Genomic DNA, 17,891 nt, shown 5'->3' with positions numbered 1-17,891 from the left:
ACATCTCCAATGTGAAGATTCCTGTCTCTACTGCTAGTGAAGAGTCAGCCTGCAAAGAGGCACCGATTCGAGCCATAGTATGAAGAGCTCTAACACTGAAGACCTCTAGGGAAAGCTCTATTAATCTTACATGCCACACACATGAACCCAAAGTTAGTTGGATCTGCTCTAACACCGCCCCTGTAGTCTAAACCACTCATTGTCTTTATCCCGGAATGAAAACCAACTCCTCAGGTGGATTAAGAGACATGCTCCGATCTCGACTCTTTTCTCCCCCTGATTCCTTTATTTCAGCCTCGCTTCTTTGCTGATCTTTGAATACCCGAAGGATTCCTCCAACCTCTTGTACCTGCAGTTCCCTCTACCCAAAATACTCTTTATCCCAGATATCGACATTGTTCCGTTTCTTTCTTCCTTCTGGTTTCAGCTCTAATGTCACTTAAGCTCGTGTGTCGTTCTTTCTATATCAAACAGGACTCATCCTCCTGAAATCTTTCAGACCCAATCCCAACATTAGGGTGTATGGTGGCTTCTTCACAACAACAAGCAATTCTCAGAGAGACCAGCAGATTATCTAAGAATTCAACCCAGTTCTGACTCTTCCCACATGGGATGGACTCAGCCTCCAAAACTATTGATTCCAGTTGTAATCCCAGGCTGCTGGGTATGCTCTGACCTACGAAATACAACTTACAGGGTTCCATAATTTTTTTTTCTCAGATTCAGTTAATTTACTTGAATGAGTCACAAAATTCAGGCATCCGATTTGACTCACTAGATCACCAACTACTACAACGGACATTATCCAGGAACCACCAGTTGGAACAGATGACGGAAACAGGGCGTGGGGGTGGAGGTGGTCCCACATGTCCTCTCCAGATACAATCTTCTCCCAGCACCTCTACATGTTCTGTAACCCATAAGCTGGCCAGAGCCTATCCTTTCAGGATTTTAAGAAAGTTTCTTCATATGGGCATGGTTAAGAAAGTCCTCGGCCATTGGCAATAGAACTCAATCTTTAGTCCTTCTCCCTTCTCCAGAAGTCTACAGTCTGAACCGAAAGTTCCAGTTCTCTAGTAATATGCTTGGTTCTCCAGGCAATTAAGTTCAGTTCTTAGGCACTACCCCCCAACAATGCCTGATTTACTTTACTTCTCTCATCACTTAGAAAAGTTTAAGGGTTTGGAGGTTCTGAGTCAGAAACTGTGAATGAAACCAAAGAAGGGTGAGAAATATACTTTAGTCATCTGAATCACCAAAGCATATTTCTTTCAACTTCCAGCATAGCTCTCCCCACTAATTTTGTTTTTCTGCATGCTGATATCACCACCTTCTCCGCTACATACTCATTGATTTTTTTTCGACTGGCTCCTGCACTGAAAAGTAAATCGATGAGAAGAGCATTGCTGTGTTTGCCATTGTATCACCAATACTTCGAATCCTGAAAGCACTTAATAGCTACTCAATAAATGGTAGCTGTCTATTGTAAGAAACAATCCCTAAGGGACTCAGCCGCAAGTCACTCTGTCATTTCAGTATTCACATTTAGCCAGCAAATGGATGCATTGCTAATTATCCTTTTTATCAACTTAATTATGATTCTGAATTTTCTGGTATACGTTATCCCCACGTTTACTTTTGTTTTCCCGCGTGCTACTCCTAATTTCTTTTTCAACCCATCTAATTCCTCACCCACTGCTGCCTTATTCCTTTTTCATAGTAATCCACAGAACGAATTGTGGAAATACAACATCTACCTTCACAAGTGTCCCTGAAAATCAAAGTGTACTACATACCTAAACTTTCAAAAATGCATTTAGATTCAACTTTGCAATCTACCCTTGCTTCATACAGCTGCATATCACACCTCTTGTAATAATGGACATATTATTTTGTTCTTCTGATAATCGTCATGTAGAGACAGGGGAGCTCTTTAAATTTTATCTCTGTATTTGGGGCATGCTGCGAAGCTCTGAGTTAAGTGTGCTCCTCCCAAGATGCATTATCTGCCCATGTGGCAAGTCCTACTGGTGCCAAGAAGCTGAATGTCTGAATCGAGTTGTTCCTTGCTTTTCAGTTCCTGCTGAAAAGCACTGTCAGAGCAGAAGGATGGTGGCTAATGTTTCATTTAAATTGCTGTGAGAAAGATAAGGAAGGGACAGCGTGGAAAGGCTGATAGAGTCGTACTCTGCAGGGAGAGGGTGCTGAGAAAAAAAGATCTGTCTTCACCGCAGCTCTCAAAAATCATAAACAGAAATGTATCTCAAAGAATGACAACAAAGACAACAGCAAAACTTGCAAGACCTAAAACCAATGGTATTAACTTTGGTTTTATGCTTTGGATTCGTAAACTTGCTGGATAAGTCTGGATCTAATCCTCACTAGATTTTGTATTTCTTCTCCTCTGTCAGCAACTCTGCCTCATCCTAGATCTGTTCCAGCCTGGGAAAGAGAGAAAGAAGGGGAAAGAAGACTAATTCCTTCTGCTCCTCTTGGGCTTCATGAAGAGAGGGTCTGGGCCTCACAACTTGGCTCCAAAACCCAACTCTTCTCCTAACTGCGTACTCTTGGACAAGTTTCTCAACTTCTCTCTGCAGGATGGAAATTGTAGTAATAGCTGCTCCCTTGGAGCATGGGGGAGGGGTGGATGAGTTCAAGAATGCCAAGCACTTAGAACAACGCTTGGACATTGAAAATGATCGATAAATAGTACCTGGTGCTCCCTCCCAGTGAGTTAGGATTTTTTTTTTTTGCTTCCTATTCATAAAATCAAGGTGAAGTTTGTGGTATCTGTATGGAGTTAAAAATAACAAAACCAGGGCCAAAGAGGTGTATAAAGGTGTGTGACTGCAGCCACAAACCTGATTCAAATCTCCAGCAACACTTAAGTTCCCCTGAGCACTGCTCTGCATGGCCCCTGAGTATAGAGCAGAGATGATCCCTGGAGCATTGCTGGGTATGTCCCAAGAAATACAAATCAGTACTGGAACAAACTCCCTTTCTCCTCTTAACTTGAGCTCTGTCACCTTGAGGTGAGTCACAATCAAGGATGACCAAGGACTCAGAAGGAACCTCTCTTCTCTGCACAACTATTTCTTCTAGAGACCAACCTCACCTACATCATATAGACGTGAAGAACGGCCTGAGGATAAAGCTGTGAAAAGTGGTGAAACTTGGAAGTTTTCTGGCTGTTACCTAGTTGCTCTATTTTTCATTTCCATCTACTAGTACTACATCTAGTTAAGATTCTATGATAGAAGCATAATGTTGGCTTGTCTCTGTACCAGTTCCTTATGCCCCCCCACCCCCCCAAAAAAGGACACCTATAAGTCTCTAGAGAGAAACAATATAGACAAAGACCTTAACTCGGGTCTTCCACAAATATTTTCTCTCCTGACCCACTTGGCCCTGCACGGGGTGAATGAGATGAAAAGTGCTTTGTTCCTAACAGACAACACAGGTTGGGGCAGGCTCTTTGCCCAGAGGAGTCATGCGTTCTCCAGAAGAGGGGAAGGAAGATTCTGCAGTTCCAGTCAACATCTGTAGAGAAAGACACATCCCTTGAGGCAAGCACATAGTCCGGAGGAGGAAGTTACTTTGCTTAGAATCAAGCCAAGGCATGTCTGCGAACGTAACTCAATGTTTCCTCATCCGACAAGAGTAGGAATCGGCTATTATTATCTCCACCCTAGTCACAAAGACTCTACGCTGAGACTTCACTCACCTGTTCAAGGGCGTCAAGTCAACCTGTGAAAAAAAAAACCTTACTCCAACATTTTTTTCACTAAGGTGACCTTAGTTTACAAAACTGCATATGCTTCAAGAGTCCTAGCTTCTGTGTTTCAAATGAATGGGGAACCACACCCACCACTTAAGTACCAACTTTCCCCCACCATGGTCCATCAGGCACCTCCTCCCTTAGGAACTCTGCTATAGTTTACTTCCTTTTCTTTGGTGGGTAGGGTCAGCTACAGCTGTGGTGCACAGGGTTTACTCCTGGCTCAGTGTTTAAGGGTCACTCCTTGCACTGCTCAGGAGACCATATGCTGAGATCCAGCTAGGGCTGCCAGCATGCAAAGCAAGTGCCTTAACCCCTGTGTTAACTCTCTCCAGGGCGTGTGTGTGTGTGTGTGTGTGTGTGTGTGTGTGTGTGTGAGAGAGAGAGAGAGAGAGAGAGAGACCTAGCAGTGCATAGAGTTTACTCCTGGCTATGTGCTCAGGGATTGGTACTCTGGGGACATATGTTGTACCATGGATCAAACCTGGGCCAGCCACATGCCAGGCAGGCATCCTACCTCCTGTACTAACTCGCTAGGCCTATCAGTCTTGACATCACAGTAGCACCCATTACATGTATCTGTGAGAGCTAGTATTAATCATTTTAACCCTCCAGGCTTCAGTTCTCTCCACCATAAAATCAAACGATGATGTGGAAAGGTTTCTGCTGTATCTCCTGATTTCTACCAGAGCCACTGACGGAGAGAGATGAAGTCAAGAAAGGGAGGAACTTCACAACGGTTCAGCTTACTCTTCCGAGGGCTATTTGTAGGCCAATCAGTAAATGCCATCAACACAGGAGGAATCCAGCTGAAGCAGAGAGCGCCTTCAAGTTGCTTGACCACAAAAAAATTTCAAGTTTTTAAGGTGAGATAAAGGCTTACATGATGAATAAAGGTGCAGCTAAAATCTACAGTAAGGGGCCTGATAGCACAGCAGGTAGGGCATTTTGCCTTGCACACAGTTGACCTGGGTTCAATCCCCAGCATCCCCTAAGGTCCCCCAAGCACTGCCAGGAGTAATTCCTGAGTGCAGAGCCAGGAGTAAGCCCTGAGCAATACTGGGTGTTACCCAAAAAAAGAAAAATTAAACAAACAAACAAAAAAAATAAAATCTGCAGTGAGTGGAAGCAGGAGGCTGAAGAACCTTGAACTCAAGGAAGATGCTTTGCTGTGTCCTAGGAGATCAATCCCAAGGCAGCAATCTAGAACAGTGCGTGCTTCTGAGGAACTAGATTAGGCCCGTGTGTCCACAAAAAGAATTTTTCACAAGTACGAGCAGTTGACCTCAGATTGAAGTAGGAATTCCAGCAACATATGAGCTTCTGAGGAATGAAACCGTGGGAGAAAAGGTAGGGTGAGAGGGTGTTCTCAATGAGACCCACCTGTACTTCACAAGTCCAAAGCTACCAACCCCCCTTGAGAAACCACCGAAGAATTCCAATCTTCTCAGTTCCACTAGATGGGGAAGGAAACAGCATCATTTCTCGTGGGAGGTACAAGGCTGGAGTTTTTGGATTTCTGCATGCACAGGCAATCTCTTTTTAGTCTTCCTCCAGTTGTGCTGCCTAATAAGTTCATTGGCATAGGTAATTGCACAGATTGAAACTTAGATTTATTAGAAGCAAATAAAGCTAAAAGTCCAGTACCCGTGTCATAGTAGTCACATTGGAATGGTCCCATGTGGCCAAATGACTACCCTGCGGCACCGAGATAGAGAAATCCATTACGCCTGAAAGCTCAATTGCCAAGGCTGTGCCAGCCTATGCAGCCCAATAGTGTAGCCACTAACCACAATTGAAATGTAAACTAACCGAAATTAGAAAGTTTGCACCTCAATATACCTCCCACATTTCAGAAGTTCAGGTGCCATTTGGCCAGTCACTCCATCAGAGATTTCCTTCATCCAGAAAGTCCAACAATGCAATGTAGCCTCCATTTTTCTGATCTCTTTCTGGGTCCTCTGTGTGATTTCTGAGTATCCATCTTTTACTTGACCAGGTCTGTCAAGTAAAAGCACATGGCTAGACATGTCAAAAGGTTCAGGATCACTGTGCCATAATTTATGAGGTATTCACAACGGACCACACTATCTCTCCTAGACTTCTAAGAACTCACAGTGCTATGTCTCCTAGCTGCAGTAACCTCTGAGGAGCTCCTCCCTTCTGGCTCAGATTTCAGATGCAGTTTCCTACTGAAAGAGGAGTAGAGGTCACTTTTAGACAACCCCCCCCCCCCCACTCTGCTATCCCTGCCCATTTATTCACCTGGAAGCTCTGTGCCCAGGAAATCTCTCAGGAAGGTAGTTGGGGGTGGGTGAGGGGGAGTCCAGGAAGCAGGGGCGGCAGTTGAAGCTCTAAAAGAAGGCGACAAGAACCAGCCAAGATTTCAAGTAGCCATCAGTAAAGTTGCCTTTCCCACCTTACCTAAGCACCCTCTTTCCTGATGCAGGAGTCATCAATGAATGTGGGGGACAGAAGTCAGGCAGCATGTGTTACCCATTCTGTACACTCCAGGCATCACGCAGACTAGATTCTTAAAGGAGAGAGAGAGAGAGAGAGAGAGAGAGAGAGAGAGAGAGAGAGAAAGAACTACTTCTTGCATGCTCACATGATGGATACAGACCTTTCTTTTTCCTTCCATTTGAAACTTTATTTAAACACTGTGATTTGCAAACACTGTGATAATACAGTAATTCCAGATGTTCAATATTCCAACACCAATCCCACCACCCGTGTGACCTTCCGTGCACTATTGTCCTCAGTTACCCACCAATCCCAGCCTCACCCCTTAGCAGACACAATATAATTTACTTTATATACTTGCTACAACATAAATCTCATAATGGTGTTGCTAAAGTCATTGTCAGAGGATTTGCTGAGTTGCTGAGTGCTATGATCCTCTGTGCTCTTAGTTTTGCTCATTGAACTTAGTGGGCTTCTACATAATTTTCCCATCTAAGTTTCTATGCCGGGCTGGAGCAATTTCTTTAAAAGCACATTGGGCAGGGCGTTTGCCTTGCACAAGGCCAACACAGCCAACCCAGGTTCGATTCCTCCACCCCTCTCAGAGAGCCCAGCAAGCTACCGAGAGTACCTCGCCTGCACAGCAAAGTCTGGCAAACTACCCATGACGTATCCGATATGCCAAACACAGTAACAAGTCTCACAATGTTACTGGGCCCGCTCAAGCAAATCGATGGACAACGGGAGGACAGTGACAGTGACAGTGACTGTTTCTATGCTCTTACTGAGCTGTCGGTACTGTGAACTTTGGGGATGCTGAGCTTATGTGACTGCACACTCCGGCAGCTCTGCCCCAAGGGTAATTCAGCGGCATGGCCTATCAAGTTCAGCTCAGCTGCGGCTTCTCCCTGAGATCAGTTGTGCAGCTGGACTGTTTCATGGGTGTGGGTGGACGGAGCGACTGGGGAGGGACTCAGTCAAGAGTTGGGGCCTGAGAGATCCAGCTCAACTGTGGCCTCTATGGATCCAGACCTTCCTAAAGACTTCTCTACTAAAGTCCCCACCTGGAGCCTTGAGGATGACACAAAGCACAGCTCTCCCAAACACAACAAATGTGGGAGCTAGGTGACTACAGATATGTAGTAGATCTCTCTCTGGTTTGTCCTGCTCTCCTCTGTAGCACTGCACTGTGGCGCTGTCCTCCCATTGTTCATCGATTTGCTAGAGTGGGCCCAGTAACGTCTCCATTGTGAGATTTGTTGTTACTGTTTTTGGCATAAGGAATACGCCACGGGGAGCTTGCCAGGATGTGCTGTGCGGGTGGGATACTCTCGGTAGCTTTCCAGGCTCTCCGACAGGGGCGGAGGAATTGAACGTGGGTCGGCCATGTCGGCCGCTTGCAAGGCAAATGCCCTACCTGCTGTGCTATCACTCCAGCCCAAGGATGCTCTCCTCTGTAGAAAAAAAAAAACCAACTTCCATTAGAGCCACTTGTTTGTGTTAATGTCAACAACACAAGCTGAGCATTTTCCAGCAGGGTCACAACATTCTACTGAGGACGAGGAAATGTCCTGTATGCCCGTACAAGGCCAGAGCGTGTGAAGGCTGGGATCCAGGGAGGGCCCTAGAGAGAATTTACAAAATCTCAAGGGAGGCAGCATTCTCTAGAGCACATCATCACTGGTTCCAGAAATCCCTACATGGCCCCCAAATGTAGTTCTCTAGTCTCTGTCTGAACACTATAAGAGAAGCATTTTATTAATTCAATCTACCAGGGATGGGATCAGCGAGATTATGCAAAAAGCTAATTTCATCTTTCGTGTGCTAGAGGGGCCTGGGTCTGATCATCAGGACCATGTGGTTTCCTGAGAACAGCTAGGGACAGCTTCCAGAACAGAGCTGAGAGTAGTCTCCGAGCACTGCTGAGTGTGGCTCAAGGATTCCCTAATATAGATTTGTGTGTGTGTGTGTGTGTGTATGTGTGTGTGTGTGTGTATATTTGTGCACATATATATGTAATTTTATTTGGGGGGTAGACATTTATTTATTTATTTTTCATTAATAAAACTTTTAAAGAAATTCTGTGCTAATCTATTTTTGGCTGCCTCATGCGCAGCTGGCCCGGCCGAGCTGGGTTCGATTCCTCCGCCCCTCTTGGAGAGCCCGGCAAGCTACCGAGACTGTCTCGCCCACACAGCAAAGCCTGGCAAGCTCCCCATGACGTATTCGTTATGCCAAACACAGTAACAACAAATTTCATGATGGAGACATTATTGGGCCCGCTTGAGCAAATTGATGAATAACAGGAGGACCGTGACCATGACCGTGAATCTATTTTTGGAGTTCACATGAAATAGGTAAGTAAGGCCTAGTTTATGTAAATTTCTGCCCCCCTACACTCTATATTGACACTGTGGTTTGCAAATTTGTTCATGACGATTTGTTATAGACATTCAATATTCCAACATCAATTCCGCCACTATTGTCACCATCCCTCCACCATTGTCTCCAATTTTCTCAATTAGCCCTCAACCCTGCTCTGATAACAAGATCACAATATTTTATACTGCTTATTGTTAACCAATTTCTAACTGAGTGATCAGAATATAGTTCCTTAGAAGGAAATTAGTGTAAATTGCATTTCACCATGGAGATATTAAATCCTTGTATGAGGGATTACCAAAATGTTACAGATGAAGCTTTCTGTGTTACTTACTGTTTGGTTAGTTAAGGATTGATTGCCGTCTATGTTACACCATCCAACCCGACGTGCTACTACTGGATTATCTGTGTTGTAGAGTTTGGAGATGTCTCCCCAGGGAGTCCAGAATTATCAACTGGACCATACAGCTGGAGTTAAATTATAGCTGGGATGTGGACTGCTTTGAGATGTGGATGTGACTACCAGGCTTCCAGAAATATAAGGAGGTCAGGGGAGGTAGTCCATCCCGACTCTGAGATAGCCTGGAGATTTCAGACACAAAGATCCTCACATCTCAATCTTCAGCAGGTTAATTTCTGGGTGAGGCTCAGTCCTGAGACAATGGAGTCCAGCCAGAGACAAGATGGAGATTTTGGAGTGTGGGAGCAAGTAGCTGCTATGGCTCTGTTTGGGAGGGCTTCAGGCTACATATGTAATTTTACAATGTATTACCAGCAATGGAGTCTTCCCATAACCCACTTTCTTCCGAAACTGTATGAATATGGATGCAAATGCATGCTTCTGTGTTAAGTCTCTCTCTTCATAGCTGCCTAACAATCAGAGAGCAGGCCCACCCCACTGGTTGGGTTTGTGCAGTCTTAATATTTTTTTTCTACTCTCTCACTACTGCAGGATCAACCTCCCCTCCATCTATTGCATGATTGTAAAGAATGGCTCATGTTTCACTCCGCTGCCAGTTGTCCACCGTGGGTGGCTGGAGTAAATAGCTTACGCATTTCTGTAGTGGCAACAACTGTAATTTTTATAGCAGAAGCCAAAGTGAGTTATTTGATCCAGCTCAGGGGTCCAAAACCCAACAGAAATAAAGCTGATGAAGCCAAGTCACTAGCTCTAGGCCTGACTCAGATGCTCTGTCTCCCCCCAAGCCTGGTAAATTTGTGTGATCTGGTTCAGAGCCTCTTGGCAACTATGTGGACAATGGCCTTTCAAACACTTCTTAATGCTGAAAGCTTGCTTAGTTTCACTGGAAAGCACATAATGAGAATTCCCCCACTTTAAAAGAAGCCTCTAAGCATCGTAACTCAACAACGTTGATTCTTTCCAATGAGGAAAGCAAAGGAATTTGGGCTGCATCAAAGCAGGGGTCACATCAGAATGAAATTTATTAAAAATGCCAGAATGATTGCATGCATAATACTTTTAAAGTGATTAGTAAAATGAGCCCCCTGAAAGTTCCAAATTACACCAGGACCTTATAATTTATAGATTTGTCCTTCCATTTTTGGAGGAATCATGGGCTTAGAGACAATTATCAAGAGACATCAGGAACCACCCATGGATTGCCATATGGTTTGGTCTCCCAAACCAAACACCCAGTGAGTTTTTGAGGGTTGGCAAGTTTAGGAGACCAGATAAGGTGTTGGTAAGCTTGGTAAGGTAAGGCAAGTGCCTTACTCGCTGTACTATCTCTCTGGCCCCTATCTATTTCAAATGACATGTGGTTACCAGGAAATCTAGAACTTCTGACTGAGGATTAGTGATTTTTCATGAGAGTGCAGTGAGTTGGGCACGTCAGAGAACATGGCTCTGTTCTCTAATCATGAAGGTGGAAAGGAAAAGTTCAAGCATCTCAACACTTGATTCTCTTGATCGACTGGGCGCTGCTGTGTGTGTGTGTGTGTGTGTGTGTGTGTGTGTATGTGGTGGAGGAAGGGGCGTTGGGTTTTTGTTTCGCTCCCAGATGCAACACATTCCTCTTTCTTCTACATCCTTTCCAAGCTTCCCACTTCTCCTTCCCACCCACCCCGCCACCCCACCCCCATCATTCTCCTTCTCTCTTCCTTTTCCTCCTCTCGCAGTGAAGAACCCGGGTTACAGCCCGGGACCTGTAAACCTCAGAGATGCCTAACTGAGTCAGGTTCCAGCACACACACTGGCACATCACCAGCCCATGAACCAACCCACTTAAATGCACATGCCGAGCTGTGGGCTATGTGCCCTTGTGAGCAGAGCAAGGGACGCTTCAGCTGGCAGATCCCAGAAAGGGCCTTCACTTTGTCGCCTGTGAGGCTCACCTCCTGACTCTGTCCTTTAGGGCGCTTCTGGCCAAGCGACAGAAATCAAAATCTCCTAACTTTGTTCTTCGGCAAAAAGAGGGCAGGAACCAGTTTCAGATCCCAGAGGCGCTCTCTGCCCCCTGATTTGTTTCCATTTTTAAAATTCAACCTGACCCATGAGACATTGGAGCCAATCGGTGGGGTGTCCAGAGTCTAAGAAATTGGTCCCTGGAGCTTGATTTTTCAGGCCACCTCTTATGCTTACCCTAGAAAATCAAAGATGTTAAGCTAACAAATTCCCTCTGGGAGAAGAGATGACGATCCAAGACAAATTCTTCGCTGTAATTTTTGTCTGAATTTGATCCCCAGTCTTGATTTGAGGCCTCTGTTTATGTGATAGATCCCCTTTCCCATCATTCAGACATACCGTGGAGAATCATCCGCCATACACACCCTGAGAATTTCCATAGATGAACGCCCCCCCCATCCCACCCTTCAACACACACCACCAATGTGCTTTTGCTCTATTCCTTGGTTAATTGGAAGTAACAAAAATTATTCATTTTGAAATATTTCTTTTGCATAGTCCCCAGCAATTTCCCGAGTATTCTCAGGGATGTGTGGTCTCCATTGCTTTTCACGCACTCCTGGACACTGGGTGGAACATTCTCCAGTTCAGATCATTCAAACTGGCCATCAGATCCCAGCTCTGGGCAGCCTTGGTGAAATTATTTCACGTCTCAGCTTCCTCTTTTTCCAGCCTGGGATCTGGAAAGAAGTTATCATTTATAACTGCCTGGCAGGGTTGTCCCAGGATGGAAGGCAATGAGGAAGCTATTTACAGCCTTGACATAATACCTGGAACATGGAAAATTCTCAGTAAATGTCAGCTATTATTATGAATAGTTCAGTCCACAGAGGCGTGGTCTGCAAAAGAATTGCCAACATTGAAAGTTTATCTCCCATATTCATTCACTGGTAAGAACAGACCATGCTCTAATACTGAATGCTATCGATGCAGATTTTAGCATTTGAAGGTACAAAACTCGGAGGGCCTGAAGCTTTGAACTGCTCCCCAGCAAGTCCCTGCTCTGGGACTGGGTCTTACTATTCTGTCCAATGGTTAAAGTTAAGCTTATTATTTATACACCATTGTTTAGAAATCGTTGCAGAACTATCTCATGTTTGGCTATGCATTATTTTCTAGCTCAAGTGTCGTGTTTACTGTGGTCATTTTGTTGAGTTTATTTTTCGCTAGGTTTCCTGGAAAATCAGTTCTTCTGACATAGCTTGTTGTGTGTATCAATTCACTTTATCTTTCTAAAATTTCTTGCTTGAGACTGAGAAATCCGTGGTAAGTTTTCTACGCCTTCTCTAAAATGCCACATCTGAGATTTTTATGTTTTATTTTGAAGTTGATTCGTGGATTAAAATACATCCTATTCTTTTGATCCATGCATATGCCACTCCAAAGTGGGCCTGGGTTAAATTGTTTCAGTGGATGCAGAGCTATCTCCCTGTCAAAGCAACTTTCTTTAATAATGTCATCATGACCATATACATATTACACACACATATACATATTATACACACACATATACACAAATATATACACATACAGAGATAGCTACATAGATATAGCTACCATGGCTTCTGATGTTAAAGGATTGATTCTCCCTTATCTTACAGGTTAACTGAGGATTGACAGTTACTCTTCTCTGTGTGACTTCGCGATCTCGCAATCAAGCTCCTCTGATCATGCTGATGACCAGGGAGAAGGAGAAAGCAGTGGAGGATCATGCAATGACTGAATTACAGAATGACATAATCACACAGTGACTTTTCAGGTCTGACCCAGAAGAATCATGCACATACGCTCCCCTGTGTGGGAGCAGGCGGTGTGACCACGTCAGCCAGCAGGAGTATACGAAAGAAAAGTTACCTAAAATTCTGCAAGTCATGTGGCAATAGCCTCTCCCACCCCCTGACAAAGTCAGCCAGTGCCAGCAACACAATCCACCACATCGTGACTCTGGATTAACTTTGAGTGACTATCCAAGATTTTCTTTCTCATGATTTATTGGGACAAGCACAAGATTAAGAAAGTGGTATTGAGTGGATTTGAGATGCACTTTAGAAGGGCCATAGTAATTACAGCCCACTTTTATTTTGTTTTGGTTTGGGGACCACACCCCACAAGGTTCAGAGGCTATTCCTGGCTCTGTGCTAGGGAGTGACCGACCCCTGGCAGTGTTCAAGATACCACACATAGTGCCAGGATTCAAGCCATAGTATTGGCCACACACAAGACAAGTGCCTTACCTCCTGGACTCTCTCAGGACCCTGATCCCATTTTTATACATAACCTAAAGTTTTACATTTTTAAAGAGTCATTCATCAAATGAAAAAGAATAGTCATGTAAAACAAAGACCATGTGGTTCGTAAAGCCTAAAACCTTTGTTTTTGACTCTTACAAATAGCTTTTAATCCCAGAACAAAACTAAATTTTGGATTGCGTCTCTAGTATCATCTGCTCAGGAAACAATGACTATCTGACCCAGAAAGTCAGCTTCTCATACTCAGTGACTGTGGATCATTGGGTTATTCACAGCTCGAGAACCTGGAAACCAAACTCCAAAGACTCTATCTCTCTGGCATTCGTATTAGCAGTTGGGGTTTTAATCACTTTCTTCTACCCCTACAGCTCACAGATAGAGTGTGATATGCTGTGATACTTATTGCATTGTCTCTGCAGATTCTACGTTAGTCTATAATACTAAAATGTATATTAGAAAAAGTGGGTGGATTTTTAAATAAAATTCAGCTTCCACAAATCTTTTGTTATGGTATTCTCATCTGAGATGCATTTTCATTCCTCCTTTTGTTTAATTATCTGTGTTTATTTATTTACTTTTGCTATAAGTTTCAAACTTTTGCAATAGTTTCAAACTAATAAACAGAACTGCTTTTGCTCAACTTTCATTTAACTTAAGGTACTAGTTCTCCATTTCACCATAAAATAGAAATGGAAAATTTTTGTCACATAAAGTTTTTTATCTAAGAGAGAAATGTATGTTCACTCACACAGTCACTGAAATCTATGCAAAAAGAAAAAAGGCAGGGAAATTTTATTTATGAGGAATTACAGCAAAAGTCGCTGCCTCACAATAAAACTATAGACATCTTTCTCCAAAATAAAATTTATATTTTCCCTGGTCTTGAATATTAGTCGCGTACTATTTTTTTATATCTATAGGGAAAACAGGGGCCAGGAGGACTGGTCAATAGTTGGAAGTTTGCCACAAGTGTATGGGGGGCAATGGGCAGTTAGGATAGAGAAGAGACTAGTATGACATTAATAGTTGGAAATGATCACTCTGGACAAAAAATGAGTGTTGAAAATCAATCACAAATCACAAATCATCCTGTTATTCGTCGATTGCCTCGAGCAGGCCCCAGTAACGTCTCTTTCATCCTAACCCTGAGATTATATTCAAGGTTCTTTAGGAGAATGAGACCCATCATTGTTACTGGTATTTGGCATATTGGGTACGCCACGGGGAGTTTGCCAGACTCTGCCGTGTGGGCAGGCTACATTCGGTAGCCTGCAAGTTTGTCCAAAGTAGGAATGAGATTATAAGATGTCTCATTCCGGGATCTGGGTTTTATAGGGAAAGGGATATACATGATAACCTTTCAGTGTTTGTTTTGCAAACCATAATGCCCAAAAGGGGATAGGGAGAGGGAGAAGGGGAGAGAGAGAGAGAGAGAGAGAATGACAGAGAGTGAGTGAGTGAGTGAGTGAGTGAGTGAGTGAGTGAGTGAGTGAGAAAGACTGCCATAGAGACACGCTATGTGGAGGGTGGTGGAAAGGAAACTGGGGACATTGATGGTGGGAAGTGTTCACTGGTGAAGAGATGGATATTGGAACATTGTATGGTTGAAACCCGAACATGAACAACTTTGTATGAAAATAAATAAATAAATAAAATCAATAGAACTGAAAGAGCTGATGTCATTCCCAGGTCCCAGACCTGGGACCCTGCAGATAGGTTTCTCAAGCCTCAGAGTCCCTTGACAAAAGTGACACAATGCAGGACATCAGGAGGACACGCAGAGTAGCCAAGAAGACAGAGCTCAAAGGGCTCCAAGCTGGCCTGCAAAAGTATCAAACTCAATGTCGAAAGCCTCTAGCCCAGGGAAACTGCTGGAGGTGAGGGGGGCAACCGTGGCCACAGCAAAGCGTGTGTATGGGTCCGTCAGTTTTCTGTAGTAAAGCACCCCACTGGGAACCACAAGAACAGAAGCAGAACTTGGTCTCACAGTTGGAGAGCCTGGAAATCAAAGGTGTTGAAAGCCGTTGAAAGAAGAATCTGCCCCTTGGCTGGCAGACAGCATCCCCACTCTCTGTGTGCATCATCTCATTAGCCCTGGTGTGCTGTCCATTGTCCTCAGGGTCCTCTCCAGCGAGTGACACATGTCATTGGATTAGAGACCCACCTCCCCTTACTCGCCATGACTTCATCCTCCCTAATTACACCTTCAGTGATCCTGTTTCCAAAGAAAGGCTTATTCCCTGAGACTAAGCGTTGGAATTTCAACCTATGAATTAGGGGGAGATACAATTCAAGTCACTGCACACACACAATGGGCCCTAAGTTAAACTGAGCTATGAGCTGCCCCACCTTCCTGATGTGAAAAACTGAAGTGACACACTCTCCCAGGGCAGAGGGGAGTCACGGTCCTGCAGACAGCATGCCCTCACTCACCCTGGGACGCGCCCGGCTCTCCTCCGGGCCTTCCCCACATCCCTTCCACTCTGTTCCTGCACACAGGCTCCCCAGGTTGACAGCTACTGAAGGTGTAAGGAACTGCATGGGAAGGGCAGCCAAGCATAACAAAGGCTCCAAGCATGGCTGTATGTGTGGATGATGACAAGAAAGGGCTGGGGGAGGAAAGGAGCCCAGGCAAAGCAAACAAACAAAGGCAGATAAAGACATATTTCTTCTGGAAAAAGTGAAGAAAAATGCTGGCACCATGTACACACTGTGGTCTCTAAGAAATTACACATTATATGACTTCTTTGGATGGTCATTCAAAACTTACAGGATGTCAAGGCATTAGGAGAGGTGACGGATGAAAAGGAAGCAAGGAAATATTCTGTGCAGCCGAGAGCTAACTCAAAAGGTTAGAGCACAATCTTTTTTTTTCTTTTTATTTGTGAAACACCGTGAAGTACAGTTGTAGATTTACAATTTTTTGTGCTTGGATTTCGATTATACAATGATCAAATACCCATCCCTCCACCAGTGCCCATTTTCCACCAACATGTGTAATATTCCTCCCACCCCCATCCCCCCCATCCCACCCTGCCTCTGTGGCAGGGCAATCCCTTGTGTTCTCTCTCTCCTTTTGGGTGTTGTGGTCTGCAAAAGAGGCATTGAGTGGCAAACATGTTCAGTCCATAGTCTACTTTCAACATGCATCTCCCCTCCTGGGAGGATCCTCCAAACACCCTTTATTTGGTGCTCCCTTCTCTATCTGAGCTGCCCTCTCCCCTAGGATACCCGGCTGGCCTCTAAGCTATGGAGTAATCCTCCTGGCGCTGATCTCAGTTATTCTTAGGTATTAATCTCAGATTTTGTTACTTTATATCCCCCAGATGAATGCAATCTTTCTATGTCTATCCCTCTCTTTCTGACTCATTTCGCTTAACATGATACTTTCCATGTAGTACCACTTGTATGTAAATTTCATGACTTCATCTTTTCTAACAGCTACATAGTACTCCATTGTGTAGATGTACCAAAGTTTCTTTAACCAGTCATCTGTTCTTGGGCACTCAGGTTTCTTCCAGTTTCTGGCTATTGTAAAGAGTGCTGCAATGAACAAACAAGTGCAGATGTCACTTCGACTATACATTTTTGCCTCTCTGGGGTATATTCCCAGGAGTGGTATTGCTGGGTCAAATGGGAGCTCAATTTCTAATTTTTGGAGAATCATCCATACTGTTTTCCAGAAGGGCTGAACCAGTCGACATTCCCACCAACAGTGAAGGAGTGTCCCTTTCTCGCCACATCTGCGCCAGCATCGGTTGCTTTTGTTCTTTTGAATGTGGGCCAGTCTCTGAGGTGTGAGATGGTATCTCATTGTGGTTTTGATCTGCATCTCCCTGATGATTAATGATGTAGAGCATTTTCTCATGTGCTTTTTTGCCATTCGGATTTCTTCTTTGAGAAAGTTTCTGTTCATTTCATTGCCCCATTTTTGGATGGGGTTGGATGTTTTCTTCTTGTGGAGTTTAACCAGTATTTTGTATATCCTGGATATCAACCCCTTGTCAGATGTGTATTCGGCGAATATCCTTTCCCATTCTGTAGACTGTCTTTGTATTTTGGTCACTGTTTCTTTGGAGGTACAGAAGTTTCTTAGTTTAAGATAGTCCCATTTATCTATCTCTGTTTTCACTTGCTCGGCCAGTGGCATGGCATCTTTGAAAATACCATTAGACTCAATGTCATGGAGGGTTTTGCCAATTTTGTCTTCAATGTACCTTATGGTGTCTGGTTTGATGTTGAGGTCTTTAATCCATTTTGATCTTACTTTTGTACATGGTGTTAGGCAGAGTTCTGAGCCCATTTTTTTGCATGTAGCCGTCCAGTGATGCCAACACAATTTATTAAAGAGGCTTTCCTTACTCCACTTCACATTTCTTGCACCTTTATCAAAGATTAGATGATCATCTGATTGAGGGGAGATGTCAGTGTATTCAACCCTGTTCCATTGGTCTGCAGTTCTGCCTTTGTTCCAGTACCATGCTGTTTTAATTATTACTGCTTTGTAGTACAGTTTGAAGTTCGGGAGGTTGATTCCTCCCATTTTCTTTTTCCCAAGAATTGCTTTAGCTATTCGTGGGGGCTTATTGTTCCA

This window comes from Sorex fumeus, unplaced genomic scaffold (genome assembly GCF_029834395.1).
Source record: "Sorex fumeus unplaced genomic scaffold, SorFum_2.1 ptg000240l, whole genome shotgun sequence".
NCBI classification, from domain to species: domain Eukaryota; kingdom Metazoa; phylum Chordata; class Mammalia; order Eulipotyphla; family Soricidae; genus Sorex; species Sorex fumeus.
This window is presented reverse-complemented; position numbering follows the sequence as displayed.